This window comes from Myxine glutinosa, chromosome 4, assembly GCF_964187855.1.
Source record: "Myxine glutinosa chromosome 4, kmMyxGlut1.1, whole genome shotgun sequence".
Classification (NCBI taxonomy): Eukaryota; Metazoa; Chordata; class Myxini; order Myxiniformes; family Myxinidae; genus Myxine; species Myxine glutinosa.
Genome location: NC_136264.1, coordinates 199,320,930 through 199,346,244, shown reverse-complemented (window position 1 = coordinate 199,346,244; position 25,315 = coordinate 199,320,930). Strand labels below are relative to the sequence as shown.

Here is a 25,315-nt window from a genome sequence, read left to right as displayed (position 1 = left end):
GACCTGCCAGGTGTGACTTGCTTATCTCCCTTCACCCTCCAATTTCTTCCTTCTATTATGGACCTTCTGATGGTATTTTATTACCTTCGCAAAAGCGGAAGGTTATGTTTTGATCGCTGTGTATTTATTTGTATGTCTGTGTGTGTGTATGTTATTCGCATAACTCAAAAAGTATTCAACCGAATTGCATGAAATTTGGTGGGATGATTGGTTATTATACGGGACACATTTGATTAGATTTTGGGAGCAATCGGGTCAAAGGTCAAGGTCAAGGTCACGAAAAGGTCAAAATCGTATTTTTGTTGGTCTGTTCCCTACACTCCCATGCCAAGTACAGAACAGTAGCTGCGGCGAAGGTATGCGCTCTACCGAGTGCCCGTTCTAGTTTGATACTGAAAAAGGAACTCGGGTTAGGGTTAGATAGTAACTGATAAGTTGAATTTGTGTTGTGGGCACATGTGGATCAATGCAATTGCCCAGGGCCCCATGGTGGGGGGGGGGGGGGGGGGGGTTGAAGGAGGGAGAATTAGGGTGCAAACTTGAAGGTTTGCTTAAGGCACCCTGGCTGGTGGGGGTGATATACTGTATGATTCCCTCAAAAGTAAATCCGAGAATGAAGCGGCAGTGTCGGCAGCAGTAGCGGTAACGTTCGGGCTAACAGGTAAGAACATTTCGACCGCATTGTTTCCGAGTTATAGGTGGAGTATGTTGTTTTTTGAGACCATCACAATGCACTCACACTGAGATGCCAAATTAATGTAGAGTTATTACATTCCGATTGTAATATTAATTTCCTTTTTTTATTGTGATAGCTCGATGGTTTCTGCATTGTTTTGGTGAATATTGGAGAATAGAGTAAAGTTAAAATCACAATCTGCGGTGCATTATTGGAGGAACATGCATTGTGAAAATTGGGCGTTTTATCCTTGTTCAGAATGGGTTGGGTAGAGATAAAGGAGGTGTGGGGACCTATTTTTAACTTTTGACAGGGCCCCAAAATCACTAAGACCACCCCTGCTGACCTGACCGGTTGATGACTCTTCAACAGAGACCGAATTGCAGGAGCAAACTGATTTTTGTCGAAAGACTCGGCGTGTACATGGAATTGTTTCCAACAGCTATGATTTGTTTATTTGTAATCAAATATTGAACTTGAAGTATGAATGTTTCTGAAAATAAGGTGGCGTAAAAGAGACAGCGGGAAGCTTCCGGAAAAAATTCTTTTTTACAACTTTTAAAATCTTCATTTTATTTCAATTGAATTATAGACTTGAACACTGTAGAACACAAATCGCCTTTTAGCGCTTTCAAAAAAAACCTTCCGTTTAGCAGTACTTGCACAAAATATTATGGCATTTTACATCATCACGACCAATCAAATTTTCCGCTCGTCAACCCCGTCCATGTCCTTGTTTCTCAAGACTACGCGAGGTAAGGTGTTCTGTGAACTCTGTATTTGTTTTTTATTTTTCTTGAATCGTGGTTTCAGTCGCATCAGTATGGCAAATTTCAATTTTCTCACCTCCCACAGAAAGCACTAAATATGTATTTATACCGGTGACTATTTATAAATATGTATTTACACTCCATGACGGGTCGTATGGTGGCCTTGTATGGATAGGGCATGGCAGCTGGAGGATTGAATCGCCGAGCACGGAATAAGCCGCCAAGGCAATGAGAGGCTCCTTTAGTTATACCATAGATGCATTTTTCCCATCTGAAGTTTGAGCTGATGTCCAATCCACGAAGATGGATACATACCAAGGAGTTCCTGCAAAGGTGAATAATCCATAGACATGGTTGGAAAATTGGGTGATCTCGAGCTGCACACAGACAGCAAGTGAGTCTTATTTTGGTTGAAAGTAATGAGCTAATCATTTCCCCAGTTAATCACACTCTCTCGTTCCTGATTAAGGGTGGCACTGGCCTGAACACGGGATGGAGGAGACATGCATGGTTCCTGGATATGTAGTATACTCGTACAGTGTTGAATCATCTGTGTAAATGGCTAACTGTGCAAGAATACAACCAGGCAGGTCATTCATAAACAACAAGAACAATGGAGGGCACAACCCAGAACCGGGGATGACTGTCACTCGTGTACCACAGAGATCTTTTTGATTTACAAGGAAGTCAGAAATTGTCGGAAGAAATTTTCCAGAGATGACACACGATTTTAGCTTATAGATCAGTTGTCCAGAAATGCCCTTGTGCCACGCTTTGTCAAAAGCTGTCAAGATGTCGAGAGCATCAACCCTAACATCACCACGATGATCCAAAGCCCGATTCACATGTTCATTAATTAGGGATAGAACATCACCAGTAGATATTGAATGTCGGAAGCCACGCCGGGCATCACTTGAGAGGTTGTGGGTTTCCAGATGACTTGTGAGTTGCAGTTTCAGCTGGGATTCAAACAAATTGCTCATAATGCGTAAAAGGCGAATATGTCGATAGTTGGAAGGAGCCGATTTCTCATCGGAGCCTTTAAAGATAGGGACTACAAAAGCCTGCTTTTAGCTGGGTAGAAGCACAGATAAGCGATACAATTTTGAGAGAACAGAAGACAGTTCAGGTGAACACATCTTCAAAGCAATTTCAGAGATTCCATCTGGTCCAGCAGCTTTTGAGATGTCAAGCCCTTGAATAATCTTCGCAACTTTCCTGGGTGTGATGATAATAGTGGACAAACTGGTGTGAACACGGGAAGGACAAGCAGGCAATGGGTGTCCGTGGTCTGCATATGTGGAGTTTGCAGCAGAATGCTCAGAAAAGATGTTGACTTCATCAATAGGAGAGGTTAGCACTTCAGGGCCATTGAAGAGGACAAGAATCGATGATCGATTATGGATGAGAATGCTGTTAACAATTCTCCAAAAATCTCTGGATCTTACCTGTTGAATTGAGGTAGAATCACACACAGATTCTGCATACTGTTGCTTAGGCCTCAGTCACACTGGATCGTACGATTTCTGGATCGTGCGATTGATGGCAATCTGGCCGAGGTACGACCAATCGTCAATGTTTGCTACGCTCTCCATTTGCGATCGCAAACAGCGATTGCTCTTAGGACTTATGGTAGGTCATCGTACGATTAGTGGTACGCGTGGTCGTGCGATCACCAACGATTGGAGAAGATCGATCGCAAGATCAATCGTAGGTAATCGTGCGACGAGTGGTGGCGACCTGCGACCGCTCACACGATCGATCGCAGCCAGTCGCAGCCAGTCACAGCCAGTCGTGAGTTCGATTCCCGACGCAGCTATAAAATGTCATAAATGTGTTTACGATCCCTCAGATGGACGTTAAACGGACGTGCCGTCTGCCGACGTTCGTTTGTGGACGTTAAAGACCCCAAGATGTCCTTCGCGAAGAGTCGGCGAGCTATCGCAGGCACCCTCAACAAATTACAAATCCTTGCCCTGACTAGTGGAACGTCAGGCCTGGCCAACCGGTTCGTGACAAACTCAGACCAAGCTTCCCCCGGCCGACCCCTCAAGAAAGGTGGGCTAATGAAGAAGAAGTCACAGGAAGAAGATCGTGTTGAAGAATAGAATGACATCCTGTATTAAATATTTATTTATATCATGTTAAAGTTAAAGGATTCTGATGTGCAGTCCCATACTCCATACTGTATGACAAAGACTCCGTCCTACCGAAACAGTTTCTTGTCAATCGTCACACTGTACTGGTGGTTTGCCATTGCATTCCCAGAAGTATTTCGGACAGGAATTTGTACTTTATTCAGGATTCCGGTGATGGCTCGCCTCCTCTTCGTGAAGGACACCGTGGCGTGGGGTCTACCAACTAACGCCAGCAGACGGGATTCCCGTTTAACGTCGATCCTGGAAATGATGATTCACACTGCCTATGAATCACCACGATGCCACTTTATAGCTTGGTTGGGATTCGAACCCAGGGTAGACAGCTTGGAGCCGAGTTTGTGTACCTGCCAGCCCTTGTTTAAGAATTAAGCGATTTAAATCAAAACATCGGACCGAATTTACTAAAGTCGTTTAGCGAGCGTCTTGTCAACACACGTCGAACCATTAAACACTGACAAAAACATTGTTGTACACGCACAGCAAAACACGCCGAACACACGCGAATGGTATAAAATAATATAATATCATATAATAATATAATATTATAGTATAATGGTCCAAATATACTGGTCTGCGAGCTAAAGACTGGTGGTACCACCAATCGTAAGGTCGTGCAACCAGTCGGGACAGGCCGTGACTGGTCGCACTACCGATCGTGAGGTCGTACGACAGGTGGCACCACCAATCGTCAGGTGGCAGGACCAGTAGCACGACCAATCGTGCGACTACTTGACCCGCAATCATGCACGACTGGTGGTGCGTCCATGTGCGACTGGTGGTACGACCATGTAAGACCTGTCTACGACCTCTTACGATTTGGAATCGCAGGTCAGAAGTTTTGAACATGACCATCGACCTTGCTGCGACTGATTTTGCTCTGGCGATCACCCACGACCTCTGCGACCAGTCGCGCGCTCTTTCTACGATTTGCCCGCGATTCACAAAATTTTCGGTCGCAGCTAGGTCATAACCTGGTCGCAGGCCCGGTGTGACTGGGGCTTTAACATTCTCTAAGACTCATTTACAGTGTTTACTTGCAAGACGAAACAAGTGACGCGCCTCAATTGAGGCAACGCAATGATACTGATTGAACAAGGAGCTGATACTCCAGGCCCCCTGCCTTTTTTGTGATAGGCCGAATAGGTCTGTGTAATATGAAAGCTAAATGTTGAACGGTTTTTGAAATAATGCATACACAAGCCAAGTTACTTCTCTCCTGATAAGGTGGAGAAGTTTTTGTCAAACCTCGACTCTGATTCTTCAACTGGACCAGACAGCATCAGCCCACGGGTCCTAAAATCCTGCTCTGCCGCTCTATCTCACCCTCTGTCTGTTCTCTTCACCCTCTCTTTTGCTCAAGGTCATCTGCTATCAACTGCGAAATCAGCAAACATTACCACTTTACACAAAAAAGGTGCAAAAACAGATCCTTGCAACTACAGACCAATCAGCCTGATCCCAATTATCAGCAAGGTCATGGAATCAATCATCACTTCTGACATCAAATTCTTCCTCTTCTCCAATGGCTTGATCTCTGATCATCAATTTGGATTCTGACCAGGTCATTCTACTTTGGACGTGATCCTTCTGCTGTCTCAACAATGGATGGAGGTCCTTAATGCCAAACAGGAAATCAGAGCTGTCTTCCTTGACATATCACTTGCCTTCGATACGATTTGGCACCCCACTCTGCTCTCCAAACTCTCCTCCTGTGGTATCCATGGAAATCTCCACACATGGCTTGCGGACCTCCTCTCTGGTCGTAGTCAACGTGTGGCCCTGAATGGATTTCTCTTATCTCCCCTTCTTGTTCAGGCTGGAGTTCCCCAAGGCAGTGTTCTGGGCCCTGTGCTTTTTCTGGTCTTCATCAATGATCTCTCCGACTCTCTGGAAAATCCTCTCTATCTCTTTGCTGATGACTCCACTCTCTGCCGCTCCATACCTCATCCCTCAGATCGGCAGTCTGCAGCCTCCTCACTCTCTGCAGACCTGGACAAAATCACAGACTGGTCAAACAAGTGGAACATGTCTTTCAATCCTGACAAATCTCACACTCTCACTATGTCTCTCCGAAAAGACCGACTGGACAACCCTCCCATCTACTTTCTCAACAACCCTCTCCAAGAAGTTCTGTAACTCAAGCTTTTGGGTCTCACTATCTGCCATGATCTTTCCTGGGGAAACCACATTTCCAAGCTGGCCTCCAAAGCCAGTCGCCGACTGGGCATCATCCGTCGTGCGAAGTCCTTCCTTGGCACACTTGAGCTCCTCACCACATACAAGGCATTCATCTGCAGCTCAATGGAATACTGTTCTCCCCTCTGGGCTGGTGCTCCTTCCTCACATCTCGCTCGGCTTCACGCTGTTGAAACCAAAGCTTTCAGAATCATTGGAATCTACCGCGATGAAGCTGGAACGAATTCAGGGGAGTTTATGCAATGGCGCGTCATCCGTCAGCCTGTCCTTCTGTCCATAAACACTTGCAACTTCTTCTCCGAAACCGCTGAAGGGATTTTGACCAAACTTGGCACAAATTATATTTGTTGGGTTGTAACTAACGTTTGTTCACGGCATTAACAAAATCGGGGTCGAAGGCGGTTCCCCAGGGTCAAAGTGGATCCAGGTTTGACCCTCTAAAATAGGAATTTGCTTTTCCTCTGAAACTACACACACTATTTCGATGAAACTTGACCACAACCTTCATCACCCGTGATGTATCAAAGTTTGTTTCTGGCACAAAAAAAATCTAAGTCTAAGGGGATCTACGGAGGGTCAAAGTGGGTCCATGTTTGAACCCCCAAAATAGGTATTTGCTTTCTTCTCTGAAACTACACACACAATTTCGATGAAACCTGACCACAACCTTCACCACCTGTGCTGTCCCAAAGTTTATTCGTGGCATTAAAAAAAATCTGCCCCTTTAGGGGCTTAAGGGGGGGTTGCCCCCCAAAATAAGTGTTTACTTTCTTCTCAGAAACTACACACGCAATTTCGATGAAACTTCACCACAACCTTAATCACCCATGATGTACCAATTTTGTTCAAGGCATTAGAAATATTGGGGTCTTCGGAGGTATATGGGGTTGGAGGAGGGGCGTGGGGTTTGCCCCCTAAAATAGGTTTTTTATTGTACATGTTGCCCTGTCTTCTAGCAACCATTGAAATTCGTTTAAAATGCCTTCAGTCGGTGCAGTATACTGTTTATTCTACCAGGTGAGTGCCAGGGGTATTGCCCCAATGTTTTTGTATACAGAGTCGAGGTTCGTGTAAGAGCTAACGCATTAAACAGGAAAACGTGCACGGACATATAAAACACGTACAATTAAGGGAGCGGAAGACAGGAGGGGGAGGGAGAGGAAAGCATACAAGCACAACAACAGTAGAGACCCAGGGACGTCAAAGGTTGAGCATGTGGTTTCACTTGGTCGATCGGTGAAAGGGTAAAGAAGCCCATGCCAACGTGGATCCACTCAGTAACTTCCTCTTCAGCTTCAGGTGGGTTGTGTCAAAGAATTGAGTTCCAGCGAACATCAGCAAGAAAATAACGTAAGCCATCCCTGTCAGCCTTGCTATATTGGAAGATGGTTCGATGGGCAGGATGAACAAAAGTTGATGGTGAGGAGTAAGAAGTGACATGTTCAGAGTTTCCAAAGGGGGGGGGGGGGGGGGGACGATTTTTTTTACAGTACAATCCCTGGCTTTTGAGTACAAAAATAGATCGAGAAGATACCATGTTTACATCAAAAATTAGAGTCGGAGCTGAAATTCTGTGAGTAAGGTCCTCGGACATTGCAAAGTTAAAAGCACTGACACCAGGGGTATCTGTGCTGCAAGAGTGGACGAAATATTATTTGGTTACATCAAGAGCCCAAATGAGCCCCCAGCCAGAGCAGAGGCACACTGATGGCATCAAAATCAACCAGGAAGTAGATGCCTGGATCACTGTCAATGCATGACCATGGCAGTGCAGGTACCCCGGCATTTTACACCCACTGATAGATCAGCCTCTCAATGCATTACCGTCGACTTTGGAATCCTGCCCTATCAGACACTCCTCGATAGAAAGATCACGACTGATCAATTACACTTCCTGTGTAATAAATAACTTTACCAGCTAAAGTGCATGTTGCTTACATTTCCCTATGTTATTAAAGCTTTTGTCATCGAATTTGACATACGAATGAAGATCATTGATTTTTGTACCTCACCGAAATTGGCAAGCCTGGTGTTGGCTTAGCGGTTAGGGTGCCGGCTTGGGATCCTAGGATCCTGAGTTTGAATCCCGGTTGATCGCTGAATTAACGCCAGGGGGGTTGACTCAGCCTGTCATCCTTCCGAGGTCGGCAAATTGAGTACCAGCTTTCTGGGATGAATGATCCCGGTGTGTACCCCAATTTAGAATAGGTACACCGTATCCCTGCTCATCGTAAGAGGTGACTAGGGGTTGGCGTCAGGAAGGGCATCCGGCCATAAAAACTGCCTCAAAAAGGGATCCCTGAGGTCATGGGGCCCGCAAGGCTAACCCCCGCTTTAGCGGGGAAAATGGCCTTAAAACGATCATTCATTCATTTCTTTCAGCTTGTTAAAATTGGGTTGTTCTGTTTATCAAAGTAATTTGAACCCAGGATGGCTCATTATGTGGGGAACCCAGGTTGAAATCCCACACGCCATGTGCGTTTTTCCGTTGTCTACTCATGTCCTTTTCATCCACGTGAAAGTACACGATATTTACCTCCTCTGTCGAAGGTGACCGGAGGTTATGTTTTCACCCTTGTCTGTTTGTTTTTTTGTTTGTCTGTCTGTGAGCCGGTTATCCCAAAAAGTTATGGACAAGAAAAAAATTGATTCTTCACCATTGAGAGATCGGGCGAAAACCGATATACCCTCAGACCCCACTATTCGTGGGGGGTACGTTCCTGGAAAATCCGCGAATCGCGAAACCTGCGAATAGCGGGGCATTGCTTCAATGGAAAAAGGGGGGATAGGTTCCCGAGTCACAAAAATCCGCGAATAGAGAGGACCAAACGGTGAATGGAGACAAAATCTGTGAATGGCGAGGTAAATCCCTCAATATCAACGATAATCCACGAAGGTTTTATAAATACCGTATGTGAAGCTAATGGCTCATGGTTTTTTTTTTTAACCACTGAAAAACCACAAATTCGAGGAACACGGCCGCGAATAGGAAAACAATCGCGAATTTGCCGGGCACTTTTCCGTGTATAGAGAAACAGGTCACATTTTATCACACGAATAGCGGAACCATGAATAGCGGGGTCCGACAGTATCGCACGATATCTCAAAAAGTTATGGACGAGTTATGACAAAACTTTGTGGACGAGTATGTTAGATGACAAAAACAAGCCGATTCGATTTTGGTTGAGGTCCGGATCCAGATCTGACCTATCGGTGGATACAAAACATGGAGTGTTCAGTGTTCAGCCTGGCGGAGGTATGCGCTCTACCGAGTGCCATTCTAGTTACTGATATATTTGTCTGACTTGTGATTTCTGTGCAAGTTATTTTTGTTTTTATTGCAAATTGAGTGCCGTTATTGACATTACATGTTTGTCCGAGGAAGTTTACTGATCAACTGTTTATATTTGTATTGCACATTACTTTTTTAAAACATGTTTTCAATGTCATCAGGCACTTGAAATAAAACAACAACACAAGCAGCAGTCTGCTTTTTTACCCACATCATTGGCGTCTCTGGATAATGCTCTGTGTGAAGGTCTTGCCTGCGGTTCAGTCACAGAGGTATGTAGTATGTCTTTGTCTAGCTGGAAAAATGAAGCTTGAATAATTTGGTTGATTTTTACCGATGACACTTAATATCGTAACTTCCAAACAGGTTTATTGTTGTTCACCCACATAGGTGTCAGGGCCACCGGGCTGTGGTAAGACGCAGCTCTGCATGATGCTGAGTGTACTGGCCACTCTTCCTATGAGAATGGGTGGCTTGGACAGCCCCGTCATATATATTGACACGGAAGGAGCCTTTTCACCATTGAGGTGAGCACGTTGTGGGATAACCATTCACTTCAGTTTTAATCGACTTTAGACCAAACCTTCTTGGTGTTTCCATATGCTTTGCTTTTATTGATCACTTCCTCTTGCAAGCAATCTTATCACCGCCACAGGTACGCATGCCCTCATTGCACAGCACTCTCCTTGAAATTAATCAATTAAAAAATATATCTATCTATAATTCCAGTAATCTCTGTCTGTGTGGCGGACACAAAAGCCCACTGGCGTGGTGACATCATTCCACGCACCAAGTGGGCGGTGGCCACGCCCGAGGGGTAGGCGTGGCCTCATGATATACCCCGGGCGACCAGCCAGGAGGAGTACAGTGTTACAGTGTAGTCTTACAATAAAGACGTTTATATGTTACCGCTTGTCCGCTTCCTCCTTGCTCACAAGCAGCGCGCGTAACGCCGCGCTTTACTGGTGACCCTCGACGTTGGATCTGCCGGAGCGATCCTTCCACACGCGACGCCATCGCCATGGCCGCCTTCGTCAAACTTCCGGAATTTTGGGAGGCTCAGGCCGAAGTCTGGTTCGTCCAGGCCGAAGCCCAATTTCAGCTTCGGCACCTCACCGGCGATGACACGCGCTACTGCCACGTCGTCGCCTCCCTCGGGCCCGGCACGGCCGCTCGAGTTGTGTCCGTCCTTCGCCACCCACCGGACGGCCACAAGTACGAGGCACTCAAGCGGCTACTCCTAGCCACGTTCAGCCTCACGGACGACGCACGGGCCGACCGCCTCCTGGATCTCCCCGAGCTCGGTGAGACGCGCCCGTCGGTCCGAATGGACCATATGCTGTCACTGTTGGGCGACGAAGCCCCCGGTTCGCTATTCCGGGCGCTTTTCCGTCGCCAACTTCCAGCGCAGGTTCGCCTCGCGTTGGCCGGGACCGGGCTAACGGAACCCCGAGCATTGGCGGCCGAGGCGGACAAGTACTTCGCCGCTTCGGACACGCGGGCGAGCGTTGGCGTGGCCGTCACGGCCTTCGACGCTGCTGTTCCACAGCATCATCTTCTACAGCACGCTGAGTTTCAGCAGCATGCTGATACGCACCTCGTGAACGCCGCCACGCCCCGCCCACCGCCGCGGCGAAAACCGCCACCGCGGGGAAACCCGTCGACTCCACCGGCCTGGCGGAGCCAGCCGCGCTCCTCCAGCTCCACCACCTGGTGCTGGTTCCACGCCAAGTTCGGCCACGAAGCTCGGCGGTGTCATCCGCCGTGCTCCTTCAACGGGTCGGGAAACGCCCGGGCCGGCGCTCAATTGTGGCGATGAGCGCCGGCCGTTCGAGCAGCCTGCTGTTCATAACGGACACCTTCTCCGGGCGCCGTTACCTGTGCGACACGGGAGCACAGGTGAGTGTCATTCCCGCCGGCACGTCAGACAAGCACGCCGCGGGTGGGGGCCCCGCGCTGCTTGCCGCGAACGGGACGCCCATCCGTACGTACGGAAAACGCTGCCTCTCTCTGCGGTTTGGAGGGCAGGTTTTCCGATGGACGTTCGTCACCGCCGACGTGCCCATGGCACTGCTTGGCGCGGACTTCCTGTGCGCTAATGGGCTCCTGGTCGACGTCAAGCGCAGACGGCTTGTCCAGGCCGAGACGTTCAGCTCGCTCGCATGTGCGTTGCCCAGTTCAACGAGCGGCTTGCCAAGCGGCTTGCCGAACGATTCGGTTCCGGCCACGTTGGTCTGTACGCTTCCGGCAGCGGACGCATTCACCCGCCTCCTCGCCGGCTTCCCGGCCCTCACGCGGCCCACCTTCTCGGCGGGGGCCGTCAAGCACGGGGTGGCCCATCACATCCCCACCGTCGGGCCACCGGTCTACGCCCGGGCACGCCGCCTCGAGCCGACGAAGCTGGCGGTGGCAAAAGCGGAGTTCGCTACCCTGGAGCGACTCGGCATCGTTCGGCGCTCAGAGAGCGCTTGGGCGTCGCCGCTGCACATCGTGCCGAAGCCCGGCGGGGGATGGCGACCGTGCGGGGACTATCGCCGTCTCAATGACGCCACGACTCCCGACCGCTACCCCGTCCCCCACATTCAGGACTTTTCCGCCCGTTTGGCGGGCAGGTCCTTCTTCTCGAAGGTGGACCTCATACGCGGCTACCATCAGGTCCCCGTCAGGCCGGAGGACGTCCCGAAGACGGCGGTCATCACGCCATTCGGACTCTTCGAGTTCCTGCGCATGCCCTTCGGTCTGAAGAATGCGGCTCAGGCGTTCCAGCGACTGATGGACAGCGTCCTGCGCGACTTGGATTTTGTCTACGTCTACCTGGACGATATCCTCGTCGCCAGCGCGTCCCGCGAAGAGCACCTACGCCACCTCCGCACGCTCTTCGAACGCCTGGGCCAGCATGGCCTGATTGTGAACCCCGCAAAGTGCCGGTTCGGCGCCGCCACAATCGATTTTCTGGGGCACCGTGTCACCAGGCACGGAGCCGTCCCCCTGCCGGCCAAGGTGGAGGCGGTGAAGGGGTTTCCGCGCCCCCGCACGATCAGAGGGCTGCAGGAGTTCCTGGGCATGGTGAACTTTTACCATCGGTTCCTGCCCCGTATCGCCCAGCTCCTGCGCCCCCTGCACGAAGCTCTCCGAGGTAAGCCGGGCAAAGGCGACGTTACCTGGACCGAGCAGATGGACACGGCGTTCACGGGCGCGAAGCTCGCCTTGGCTAACGCCACCATGCTCGCACACCCGGCGCCCGATGCACCGATCGCCCTCACCACCGATGCCTCGGACTACGCGGTGGGCGCGGTGCACGAGCAATGGGTGCGTGGAGCTTGGCAACCGCTGGCGTTCTTTAGCCGGCAGCTTCGCCCGCCCGAACGCCGTTACAGTACCTTCGACCGCGAGTTGCTCGGACTTCACTTGGCGGTCAGGCACTTCCGCCATCTGCTCGAGGGCCGGGCGTTCACTGCCTTCGTCGACCACAAGCCGCTGATCTTCGCGATGGGCAAGGTCACCGAGCCGTGGTCGGCCCGGCAGCAGCGTCACCTCTCGGCCGTGTCCGAGTACACGACGGACATCCAGCACGTCGCGGGGAAGGACAACCCGGTGGCGGATTGCCTTTCCCGGGCCGTCGCCCACGCAGTCCACCTCGGCATCGACTATGCCCGGATGGCAGCGGACCAGGCCGCTGACCCCGACGTCCAGGCCTTGCGGACCGCCGTCACGGGCCTCCGCGTCACCGAGGTTCCGTTCGACGGCGCGGGCGCGGCCCTCTTGTGCGACGTCTCCCTCGGGCGTCCTCGCCCCATTGTGCCCGCGGGCTGGCAGCGCCAGGTGTTTGACGCCATCCACGGCCTGTCCCACCCGGGCGCGAGGGCCTCCCAAAGGCTGATCGCCGACAAGTTCGTCTGGCATGGCCTCCGGAAGGCCGTCCGCGGCTGGGCCAGGACATGCCTCGCGTGCCAGCGCGCCAAGGTGCACCGGCACACCCAGGCCCCGTTGGCCCCGTTCACGGTGCCGGAACGCCGGTTTGACCACGTCCACGTGGACCTGGTGGGACCTCTGCCCCCCTCGCGGGGTTTCACCCACGTCCTCACCATGGTGGACCGCACCACCCGGTGGCCGGAGGCCGTGCCCTTGGCGTCGACAACGGCGGCCGATGTCGCGCAGGCTTTCATCGCCACCTGGGTCGCCCGGTTCGGCGCCCCCTCAGACATCTCATCCGACCGCGGCCCCCAGTTCACCTCGGAGCTTTGGGGGGCGGTTGCGCAGGGGCTCGGGGTCCGGCTGCACCGAACCACGGCCTACCACCCCCAGGCTAACGGCCTGTGTGAGCGATTTCACCGCTCATTGAAGGCCGCGCTCCGGGCCACCCTCCGCGACGGCGGCTGGGTCGACAGGCTCTCCTGGGTCCTGCTGGGCCTCCGGACGGCGCCCAAGGAGGACCTGCGCGCATCCGCGGCGGAGTTGGTCTTCGGGCAACCGCTGCGGGTGCCGGGCGAGTTCCTCCCCGACTCCACGGCACCATGGTCCGCGGCACAGCAGCGCTCCGCTCTGCAAGAGACCGCCCAGAGGTTCGCCCCGGTGCCAACGGCATGCCACGGGCACCCACCGACGCACGTCGCCCCGGAGCTTCGCACGGCGGAGTACGTCTTCGTCCGCCACGATGCCCATCGGACACCACTGCGGCCCCCGTACGACGGGCCTTTCCGCGTGCTGGAGACCGGGGCGAAGCACTTCACCCTGGACATCGGCGGTACTCCTGACCGCGTTTCGGTAGACCGCCTTAAGCCGGCCCACCTCGATGTGGACCATCCACCGCCAGTGGCCCGACCCCCACGTCGGGGCCGCCCTCCTGCGGGCGGACCCCCGGCACCGCCCAGCCCCGCCGCCACGCCGCCCCCCGGTCCTGCACCCATCCCAGGGGCAGCCAGGGGCATCCCACCTGGCATCCCTGCACCCCGGACGCCGCCGATCGCCAGGGGGCGCTTCGGCCGGGTCATTCGTCTGCCCCGCAAACTGGCCCTCCAGGTGCGCGGGAATTCTGGGGGGGCGCGTGTGGCGGACACAAAAGCCCACTGGCGTGGTGACATCATTCCACGCACCAAGTGGGCGGTGGCCACGCCCGAGGGGTAGGCGTGGCCTCATGATATACCCCGGGCGACCAGCCAGGAGGAGTACAGTGTTACAGTGTAGTCTTACAATAAAGACGTTTATATGTTACCGCTTGTCCGCTTCCTCCTTGCTCACAAGCAGCGCGCGTAACGCCGCGCTTTATCTGTACGTTTGTTTGTCTGTGACCGCTGTTTCTCGACAACCACGGGTCCGATATACTTTTAACTTGCCAGGTATATTGCTGGGGACCCGAGGATGTGCCTTTTCAAGGTTTCATATTAATCGGACAATTACTTACCGAGCTATGTCCAAAAAACGATTCAACCAATCAGAGAGCAGCGAACGATCGCGTGTGCCGGCGTTGCGAATGGACCAAACCATTCCATGTAAATAGAGGGGGGGGGTTCTGTGGTCGTTGCGAATGGACGAAACCATTTCATGTAAATAGAGGGGGGGGATTGTCACTGTACTCGCAAGCCGTTCGCCGTTCGCTTTGGCGTTGCGAATGGACCAAACCATTTCATGTAAATAGAGGGGGGGGATATAATTTTAGATAGATATATAGTACGGGCATATATATAGTACGGGCATGCCCTAGTATATTTCAAAAGCAAGAAAATTAACCCTTCCCCAGCCCACCTCTTTGAGTTTTCAGTGATTCCTTCCACCTCTGTGATTGCCAGTTAGTGGCTGTGGGTAACCGCCAACACATATGCAAAATTTGTTGGGCATTGGGCCCGCCGTTTTTATCTCCGCCACCTAAGGTGGACAGAGGTTACGTTTGTCATCCCTGTCTCTCTGTCTATTTATCTGTCAGTGAGCAGGATATCTCAGGAAGTTGTGCACGAATTCGGATGAAACTTACTGGACAGGTTTGTTTGTGTAACAACAAGGTCGAGTTGATTAGATTTTGGTGCAGATCTGGATTCGGATACGATAATTTCAAAAGTCATTCTTCACGATTGAGAGAGAAAGTGGCAAAAACTATATAGAGCACGACACTGCATTTCAAAATGGTATGGATGGGTTCGGACGAAACTTGGTGGACAGGTTGGGTGTGTGATGAGGACAAACTGATTCAATTTTGGTGAATATCCGGATTCTAGAATTGAAAAGTGATTCTTCACCATTGAGAGATAGGGGCAAAAATTTTATGGAGCACGATACTTCAAAACGTCATTGATGGGTTATGACAAAACTTGGTGGATGAGTAGAGTCGGTGACAAGGGAGAAGCTGAATGGATTCTCGTTCAGGTCCGGATGCAGATCCGGCATATCGGTGGAATTAAAAAAGTAAACTGTTCATTTTGAGTGCCTACACACATGCACACAGATAATTTCCTTTTGGGATGTGTGGGGGGAGGGAGGAGGGAGGTTTGATGCCCCTGACTTGACCCTGGGTACCCCCAGCACTCGTGAAAAATTTGGTGGAGATTGGTCCAAGGGGTGTGGAGTTGTATAGAAGTCAAAGAAAAGTCTTCTCATATGCACACAGACTCATACTCACACAGACACTTGTACACACACAGACTCATACGCTCACATACACGTACGCACACAGACACTCGTACGCACACAGACACTCGTACGCACACAGACTCATACGCTCACAGACACTCGTACGCACACAGACACTCGTACGCACACAGACACTCGTACGCACACAGACACTCGTACGCACACAGACACTCGTACGCACACAGACACTCGTACGCACACAGACACTCGTACGCACACAGACACTCGTACGCACACAGACACTCGTACACACGAAGACATTAGAACGCACACAGACACTCGTACGCACACAGACACTCGTACGCACACAGACACTCGTACGCACACAGACACTCGTACGCACACAGACACTCGTACGCACACAGACACTCGTACACACAACTCACTCTTATACAGTCATGGCTAAAAATATTGGCACCCTTGCACTTCTTTCAAATAACTCACAATTTTCTCTAAAAATAAGTTGAAATTGACAAAATTATTTGGTCTCCACAAATCTTTATTTCACTGTTAATATTACAGACCCTTTGTTTTTGATTCAGAACTTAATATATCCTTTTAAATAAGAAAATTAAAAAGAAATGGCATTGACAAAATTATTTATGCCCTCGACTTAATATTTGCTAGCACAGACTTTGGACAAAATAACTGCAGTCAAGCACTTCCTATAGCCATGAATGAGCTTCCTCCACCTCCCTACTGGCAGTTTGGCCCACTCTTCGTGTGCAAACTGCTCCAGCTCTCCCAGATTTGAAGGGTGCCTTCTCCCAACTGCTGTTTTCAGATCTCCCACAGGTGTTCAATGGGATTTCGATCTGGACTCATTGCTGGCCACTTCAGAACAGTCCAGCGTTTTGTCTTGAACCATTCCTGGGTGCTTTTTGAAGTGTGTTTGGGGTCATTGTCCTGCTGCAAGACCCTTGACCTTTGACGGAGACCCAGCTTTCCGCCACTGGGTTGAACATTGCCCTCCAAAATGCCTTGCGGATGGTGCGAGTTGAAACTGTCATACCTTGTGTCTGAAGGTCAGCTTCAATCTGTTTGACAGTTGATCCAGGTGCATTCTCCACCAGTCGAACAATCCTTCGCTGCAATCTTCGATCAAGTTTTCTCTTGCGGCCACGTCCAAGGAGGTTATGAAATGTAATTATTTCTAACAACTTCTAAAAGGTTGTATAATATTGTCCGGGCCATTTTAGGATTTCTGTGTGGAATAATGTAAGATTTAGTAATGTGGTCAGCTTTTTTTTGTTTTGTTCCACTGCAAACATTGGGCATGCGGGTGTCTTCTGATACCTCAGGGAGATGGATGCCCCTGCCTTGCATAATCCTAGGTCACCTGTGGGCAATGTGTAGTACCTGTCAGCCCCCTTTACCAGGGTAACGGTCCACAGTCATGCGGCTCAAATGGCAGATGGCTCTGCACATCTGGTGGATGAGAGTCCAGTTGACTCCAACAGCACGAGCAGAAGAGGGTGAATTCCCCAACGGTCAGCAGAGAGACAGAGAGGAGTGGCGACCTCCTGTTTATACCACACACTTAATTATTTCTAACAACTTCTAAAAGGTGCCAATAATATTGTCCGGGCCATTTTAGGATTTCTGTGTGGAATAATCTAAGATTTAACAAATTTTTCAGCTTTTTTTTGTTCCGCTGCAAACCATAGAAATACATTTGCGAATACCAAAAGATTTTTTAAATTTCAATAATTTTCTGGAAGAAATGGTGCATTCTTTGAGCAAAGTGCAAGGGTTCCAATATTTTTGGCCATGGCTGTATGATGATGATGGAAGTCACGTCGAGTCCGACGAAGACTGTTGGATTATCATGTCCTGTGGTAAGCACGAGAATGCGCAGCGAGGCCACAGCCGCAGTTGCGCACGGTCTCCCTCACATGTCGCACTGGAATCTGGTTGATGCCGCTTGGTCTGGATTCTTTCTCCTCAAGCGAGCCTGGTGGATACGCTCACATCTCACCTTCTCAAAATTTCTGATGCCTTTGTTGACAATCCTTCTCCAAAACGAGCGATCTGTGGTCTGATGTTCCCACTTGGCCGGGTCAATATCGCAGCTTTTTCGTGTCGCGTTTGGACAATCCTTGGCGTGCTTTCTAGGTTTCCCAATGCCACGTTTTCCCACAGGCAGTTCCCCATAAAATAACTGTTTCGGGATCCTTAAATCGCTCATTCTTAAGAGGTAATCAGCCCATTGCAGTTGTTGTTTTTTGATGATGCTCTCCACCGATGGATTCAGACGACTCCACGACTGTATACAGTGTCATACATAGATATTTCCTTTTTTTCTCGCCTTGTTTTTTTCTTATCAATCCTTAATACTGACATGTCTGATTTGGTAAATTGTCACCCAGAGATTTGCTTGCGTTTTGCCTTTAAACACACAGGTTTTACCTTTTTATGTCATAGGTTGATGGAGATTGCTCAGAAACGCTATTCCGAGTACTTTGCCTGTCAGGAAAGACTCCTTGAAATGACAGGCAGAGTACATTTGTACAGGGAGTTCAGCACACAACATATAATGGACAGGTAAAACATTGTGATATTTCGATCTGTGATGTTGCCCCATACCTAACTAATGCTATATACCATATCCTATTGAAACTTAAGGTTGGCCTGTTGGTGTTATTTATGTTATTTCATTGTCTATTTTTTCTTTTTTTTTTAATCTTTATTTATTTTATGTTATACAGTCGAGGCTTGTGTAAGACTTAGCACACTGAAGGGATCCGGATGCAAAACGCATGTATGGAGAAGGAAACTCCAAGGAGTTAAAACTGGAAACTTAGGAGGAGGGATTGGGGTGTGGTTAACGAGGGAAGAAAAGATCATGGTTTTAGATGGGGGACGATCTGAGATGGTGGTGAACAGCTGTCTTGAAGATTTAGAGGGAACAATGAGATTGCAGAGGATGTGGAAGTTGATTCCTCAGGTGGGAAAAAAGAGGAACAAATAAGTGAAGGTGAGCAGTGATCCTGGTTTTAGGTAGTTTCACCAGAAGGGGATTGATGGCGGACCATGTGTGCCCTGGAGAAACCTGTGGGTAGAGGGGGGTGGAAAAAGTATGAAAAGAGTAGGGGGTGCAAGACCAGAAAGGAAGCAGACAGCTGTTTTGTCTGGGTGTGATTTGTGGCCGGACTATAAAATTGTCAGTTGCAGAACTTGATGTCAGAAACAGAAATGTGGAAAAAATAATGAATTATCCCTGGAAATCGATTAAGGTTGGTACGAGGTAGTTTATCAAAGGAGTTCAATGTTTGAGCAAAAGGTACCTCGTCCGGCCAATGCAACGTAGCTCCTGGAGTTCGACGATAGGGAGGGATATCGTGATTTCTCTCGCATAGAGTGGAGATATTGGTTCCTATCACTCAAAAAAATTCAAGCTTAACCATCAGTCTAGTTGTTTCGGGCAATATATCGCGTGTCAGGACCTCAATAGTTAAAATCATGCAGGAAAGACTCCGTGAACGTGGTAAAACGGCCATTGATTAGCTCCATGGTGAAATGGGATGGTCAGTTGTATACTGTCTCGGTATGTAATATTATTGCCATGATAATGCTTTGTCTCACACAGTAAATGTGTACAATGCTATACTGTACGAGAGATGGGTTGGGCAGTTTGGTATCACCCTCCATCTAGTCAAGTCTTGTCACAGAGTGATTTACATCTCTTTGGGTCCACTCACTCAAATAACACCTTCGTGGCTTTGAGTGTATGAACGATGAGGATTTCAAAGGATGGGGTGGGGGTTGTCAAGGAAAAACCTTTAGCTCCACCCTTGGACCCCCTTCCCCACCCTCCTCGACACCTTGGCGGATTACTATACGCTGTAGATATAGATTGATCTTTTTGTCATCAATCTTGGAAATGTGCTCATTTATTTGTTTTTATTTATTTTACTTGTAATCTTTGCTTCTTTTTTTTTTTTGTAGACAGAATCGAGGCTCGTGTAAGAGCTAACACATTGAACATGAAAACATGCACAGACACATAAAACATACAATGAAGGGAGCGGGAGACAAGAGGTGGAGAGAGAGAGAGAGAAGAACACAAGCACAACAACAGTAGGGAACAGGGACGTCGGTAGATCTGTGCAAGGGGGAGGGCTGGGGGGGGGGGGGGGGGAGGAGTACATGGTATAAAGCAAATGAACACTACTAGGAATTTCAGGAAAGAAGTTGGGGATTGAAAGAGGTGGATTTGGGGTGTTTTAACGGGGGAAGAAAAGATCAAGGTTTTGGATCGGGGAAGATAAGAGATGGTGGTGAACAGCTGTTTTAAAGACCTGGAGGGAGGAGAGGGATTGAAGCGAGTGTGGGAGATTGTTCCAGAGGTGGTAGAAAAGAGGAATGAAAGAGTGAAGGTGAGAGTGAAGGTGAGGAATGAAAAAGGCAAAATCAAGACAAAGAGTTGATTTTGGCAGTTTCACCAGAAGAGAGTTGACGGCAGATCTTGTGCGTCCTGCAGGAATATTTGGGGGGCAGGGCACAGACAGAGCAGGGGGAGCTCGGCCGGAGAGGAGTAGGTTGAAGCCAGAAAGACCAATACCAAAGAAAGAAAGACCAATGCTTGACAATACATCAGTGGTTTGTTTGTTTTTATAGACTTTTGTATGCCGTTGCCTAATACATGAAATTTTTATCTTCTTTTTTCTTATTTTAGATCTTGCTGACGAATCAGATCACAGTAAGATTTAACGATCGCCCGAAATCTGCTTTGGAGATAACAGGTGAGCAACACCGGATATCTTCCTTTATCAGAAGAAATTAAATGCTTAATGTTCTGGGTTTGTTTCTCCGATTGTAAAACTTGTTACATGGACACATCATTATCTTTAGTGAGATCAGTGTGCAACACAATGATCGAAATTAATCTTCCTCTCCCCAAAAAAGTCGGATAAATAAATGTGCCACACTTCCAGTAATTATTGCACTTCTGCTATTTTTCATCACAACTTCTCAATATTGATATGAATGGAACCAAATTGCCCATCTTCATCTTTCTTGTCTTGTGGTATATTGGTGTGAGGCAGGGGTTTGAGTACATTAACATTGACATAAAAGATACGTGGTTTCCTTGACAGTATGGTGAAGATCAAACTGGCGCACATTTCCAAAGTTCATTACTGTCGGAGCAAATTTGGCAACATCCTTTTTCTTCTCGATGAGCATTGATTGTCACAAATGCCTTTTCTCCTCCACCTGATAATGGATTCTTTCTCCATGCTAGGCTGAGCCACACAGGTTCCACATTTGCAACATCTAGAAACTAGAGAGTTCACAGTACATCTTACCCCACGCCGTCTTGAGGAACCAGCATATAAGCGGGGTCTACAAGCGGCAAATTTGATTGGCCGAGATTATCGAAAATGCCGTAAAATTTTGTCCAAGTACTGCTAAATGGAAGGGTTTTGAAAGTGGAAAAGGGCAATTTGTGTTTTGCATTGTTGAAGTATTTAATTCAATTGAAATAAAATAAAGATTTAAAGGTTGTAATAAAAAAAAAAAATCCGAAAGATTACCACCATTGATGCAGGGTCTTATACACCACCTTATCTAACACTTTACATTAGTTCTTCGTGCCTGTTGTTTCCTTTGAGATCCTTAAACACAAAATTTTCTGTTTGCAATGATTTTCAATTTTGTTTGACTGCCAGACAGGCAGACAATGCTAAAAAAAAAGAAAAAAAATATCGCACCCGTGTCCGAAGGAAGCGGTTCAGTTTGCCATTTTTAATGTGGAATAGGCAAAGCCGAGAAACGAACAAAACCCATAAGAATGACCCTCTGAACCCTTTATAATTACCCTTTAGGACACTTTCGAATTACCCTTTAGAATTACTATATCAAACCCTTTAGAATTTACCTTTGTAATTGACCTTTAGAATTACCCTTTAGAACCCTTTAGAATTACCCTTTAGAATTACACTTTAGAATTAACCTTTATAATTACCCTTTAGAATTACACTTTAGAATTACACTTTAGAATTACACTTTAGAATTACACTTTAGAATTACACTTTGAAATTAACCTTTAGAATTACTCTTTAGAATAAACCTTTAGAATAACCCTTAAGAATTACTATATTGAACCGTTTAGAATTACCCTTTAGAATTACACTTTAGAATTACACTTTAGAATTACATTTTAGAATTACACTTTAGAATTACACTGTAGAATGAACCTTTAGAATTACTCTTTAGAATTACCCTTTGGAATTAACCTTTATAATTGCCCTTTAGAATTACACCTTAGAATTACCCTTTGATCCCTGGTGTTGGGCTCGCGGTTAGGGTGCCGGCTTAGGATCCTAGGATCCTGGGTTCGAATCCCGGTCGATCGCTGAATTAACGCCAGGGGGGTTGACTTAGCCTGTCATCCTTCCGAGGTCGGCTAATTGAGTACCAGTTCACTGGTAATTCCCTGTTTGTCGTAAAAGGCGACAAAAAGGGTTGGCGGCAGGAAGGGCATCCGGCCGTAAAACATTGCTTCAAAAAGGGGACCGAAAAACAACAACAACCACGGTCCCCAAAAAAGGCCAACCCCCGCTTTGCGGGGGAAAATGGCCTCTGAAGGTGGTTATTTTTTTTTAAATATAATTACCCTTTAGAATTACCCTTTAGAATTACCCTTTAGAATTACCCTTTTGAATTACAATTTAGAATTACACTTTAGAATTACCCTTTGTAATTAACCTTTAGAATTACCCTTTAGAATTACCCTTTGGGAGTTACCCTTTAGAATTACACTTTAGAATTACACTTTAGAATTACACTTTAGAATTACACTTTAGAATTACACTTTAGAATTACACTTTAGAATCAGCCTTCATAATTACTTTAGAATTGACCTTTAGAATTAACCTTTAGAATTACCCTTTAGAATTACCCTTTAGAATTACCCTTTAGAATTACTATATCAAACCCTTTAGAATTACACTTTAGAATTAACCTTTAGAATTAACCTTAAGAATTACCCTTGAGAATTAACCTTTATAATTACACTTTAGAATTAACCTTTATAATTACCCTTTGGAACAAGCGTTACGCCTTGGTCCCCCGTCGTTGAAGTGATGTGAGTTGACAAAGTGGTAGACGCAAGGCGGCCATCTTGGATTTTGACGTGGCGACCCAATTTTCAATAGCGTTCCTCTTGTTGGCGTCAGGAAGGGCATCCGGCCAGAGAAACATTGCCTCGAACAGGGAACCATGATTGTCATGGGGCCGCAAGGCTAACCCCCACTCAAGCGGGGAAAAATGGCCTTAAAACGATCATTCATTCATTCATTATTATGCGTAGATACACCCACACACCAGATTAGAAGTTAGTAGTTCGTTTATTTTTCAACACATTTCGCTCACAAGTTTCAGACATATATATGGTGGCGGCCATCTTGGATTTTGACGTGGTGACCCAATTTTCAATAATGTACCTCCTTATGCCTAGACACACCCACACACCAGAGGAGAAGTTGGTACTTCGCTTATTTTTCAAGATATTCCGCTCACAAGGTTCAGACATACATGGCGGCGGCCATCTTGGATTTTGACGTGGCGACCCAATTTTCAACAGCATTCTTCCTTATGCGTAGATACACCCACACACCAGATTAGACGTTAGTAGTTCGTTTCGTTTTCATGATATTTCGCTCACAAGGTTCAGAAATATATATGATTGCGGCCATCTTGGGTTTTGATGTGGCGAACCAATTTTCAATAGCGTTCTTCCTTATTCCTAGATACACCTACACACCAGATTAGAAGTTGGTACTTCGCTTATTTTTCAAGATATTCCGCTCACAAGGTTCAGACATAAATGGCGGCGGCCATCTTGGATTTTGACATGGCGACCCAATTTTCAATAGCGTTCTTCCTTATGCGTAGATACACCCACACACCAGATTAGACGTTAGTAGTTCGTTTATTTTTCACGATATTTCGCTCACAAGGTTCAGAAATATATATGATGGCGGCCATCTTGGATTATGACGCGGCAATCAAATTTTCAATAGCGTTCTTCCTTATGCCTAGATACACCCACACACCAGATTAGAAGTTGGTACTTCGCTTATTTTTCAAGATATTCCGCTCACAAGGTTCAGACATACGTGGTGTCAGACATACATGGTGGCGGCCATCTTGGATTTTAACGTGGGTTGCACCTGCACACCAAATTAGAATTCGGTCCTTCGCTTACGCACGCACGGACGCACGCACGGACGCACGCACGCACGGACGGAGGGGAAAACCATAGTCCCCCTTTCGCTCCGCGGTGCGACGGGGGACAATTAACCTTCATAAATACCCTTTAGAATTAACCTTTAGAATTACACTGTAGAATTAACCTTTAGAAGAACCCTTTAGAATTACACTTAAGAACCCTCAAAAATTAACACCATGGGGTAGAAAGGTTCTTCTTCTTCATTTATGATGGGATGGATGGACAGACAGAGCCAAATATTGAAGAGGCTTCACCACTTAAAATTTATCTCACTCCTCTCTGCGCACGTGCGATCGGGACCATTCTGAGCCAAAGTACTACGAAACAATAGGTTCATTTTCCGATTCATGTTCTGATTCATGTTCAACATATAATTTTTTCAATTGAAATTAAGTTGTTCCTCAATCATAAATTTACATTTGTGGACAAATGGACACACAGAACTGAACCAATCGCTTAACCCCGCTTTTCACTTCCTGTGAGTGGGGTAGTAACCATGAGGCGGATGTAATTGCACAGTACACCAATACCTCGCCACACACTATTTTTCGACACGATCGTTTCAGTTTTACAATCATCTATATAATAATTGCGTAAGGACTCGACTTTGTTATCCCTTTTACGCCGCACCCAGTGACCCGATGCCCACGGCACTAATGGATTTACGATCTACGAACCGCGCTCTTTGTTTATCACGTACAGCCAAACTCGAAAAATCTGAATTAGCCGACGTTGGGGCCCAAAAGCATCCGATTAACTGCCGATACGACGCCATCTTACGACGCCATCGTATTGGCGTCTGCTGGGCGAAGGCGAAGCAAGCCGTCCGCTGATTGGACAGGCGAAGGCGAAAGCAAGCCATCCACTGAGTGGACAATCCAGAGCATGCATTTGTGCCGGTGTCGGCGAGCGTTGTTCATATATGCACTCTTCATTCTCATCTTTCTTCCTAACTCTTACTCGGACAAGCAAATCCCCTATGCCATCCATATATACGCACTCTTCATTCTCATCTTTCTTCCTCACTCTTACTCGGACAAGCAAATCCCCTATGCCACCCATAATGGTACACTCTATCCATACACCACATCCTCCCTTCCGTGGATGTTCCACGGGTTTCGGCTCGTTATACATTATCACTCGACCTCCCAAAGCCGCTTGCCAAAACGCCCAAACATGTAATACACCACGTGGGAACAAACACGCCAAGGCTTGACCTCAAGTGCGCATCCGGCCCTGCATGTTTCAGAACACCTCAAGTCAGTTACAGTTCTTTTGCTGAGTTAACAACACGTTTTATTGCTATTTAATTTGTGCCGCACTTTTTGTGCTTCAAAGTAATTTTCTTATTTTCTTCCAATTTCG

General features: G+C 47.9%; 1 long non-coding RNA gene across 1 annotated transcript; it reads left to right on the top strand.

Annotated features, from left to right (window-relative positions):
- The first annotated feature begins 9,047 nt into the window (after window positions 1-9,047).
- Window positions 9,048-20,525, top strand: LOC144891868 (uncharacterized). The gene is made up of 4 exons (XR_013623274.1): window positions 9,048-9,365; window positions 9,484-9,620; window positions 18,139-18,258; window positions 20,393-20,525. It is a non-coding gene; the product is annotated as an uncharacterized LOC144891868 (long non-coding RNA).
- The last annotated feature ends 4,790 nt before the right edge of the window (window positions 20,526-25,315 follow it).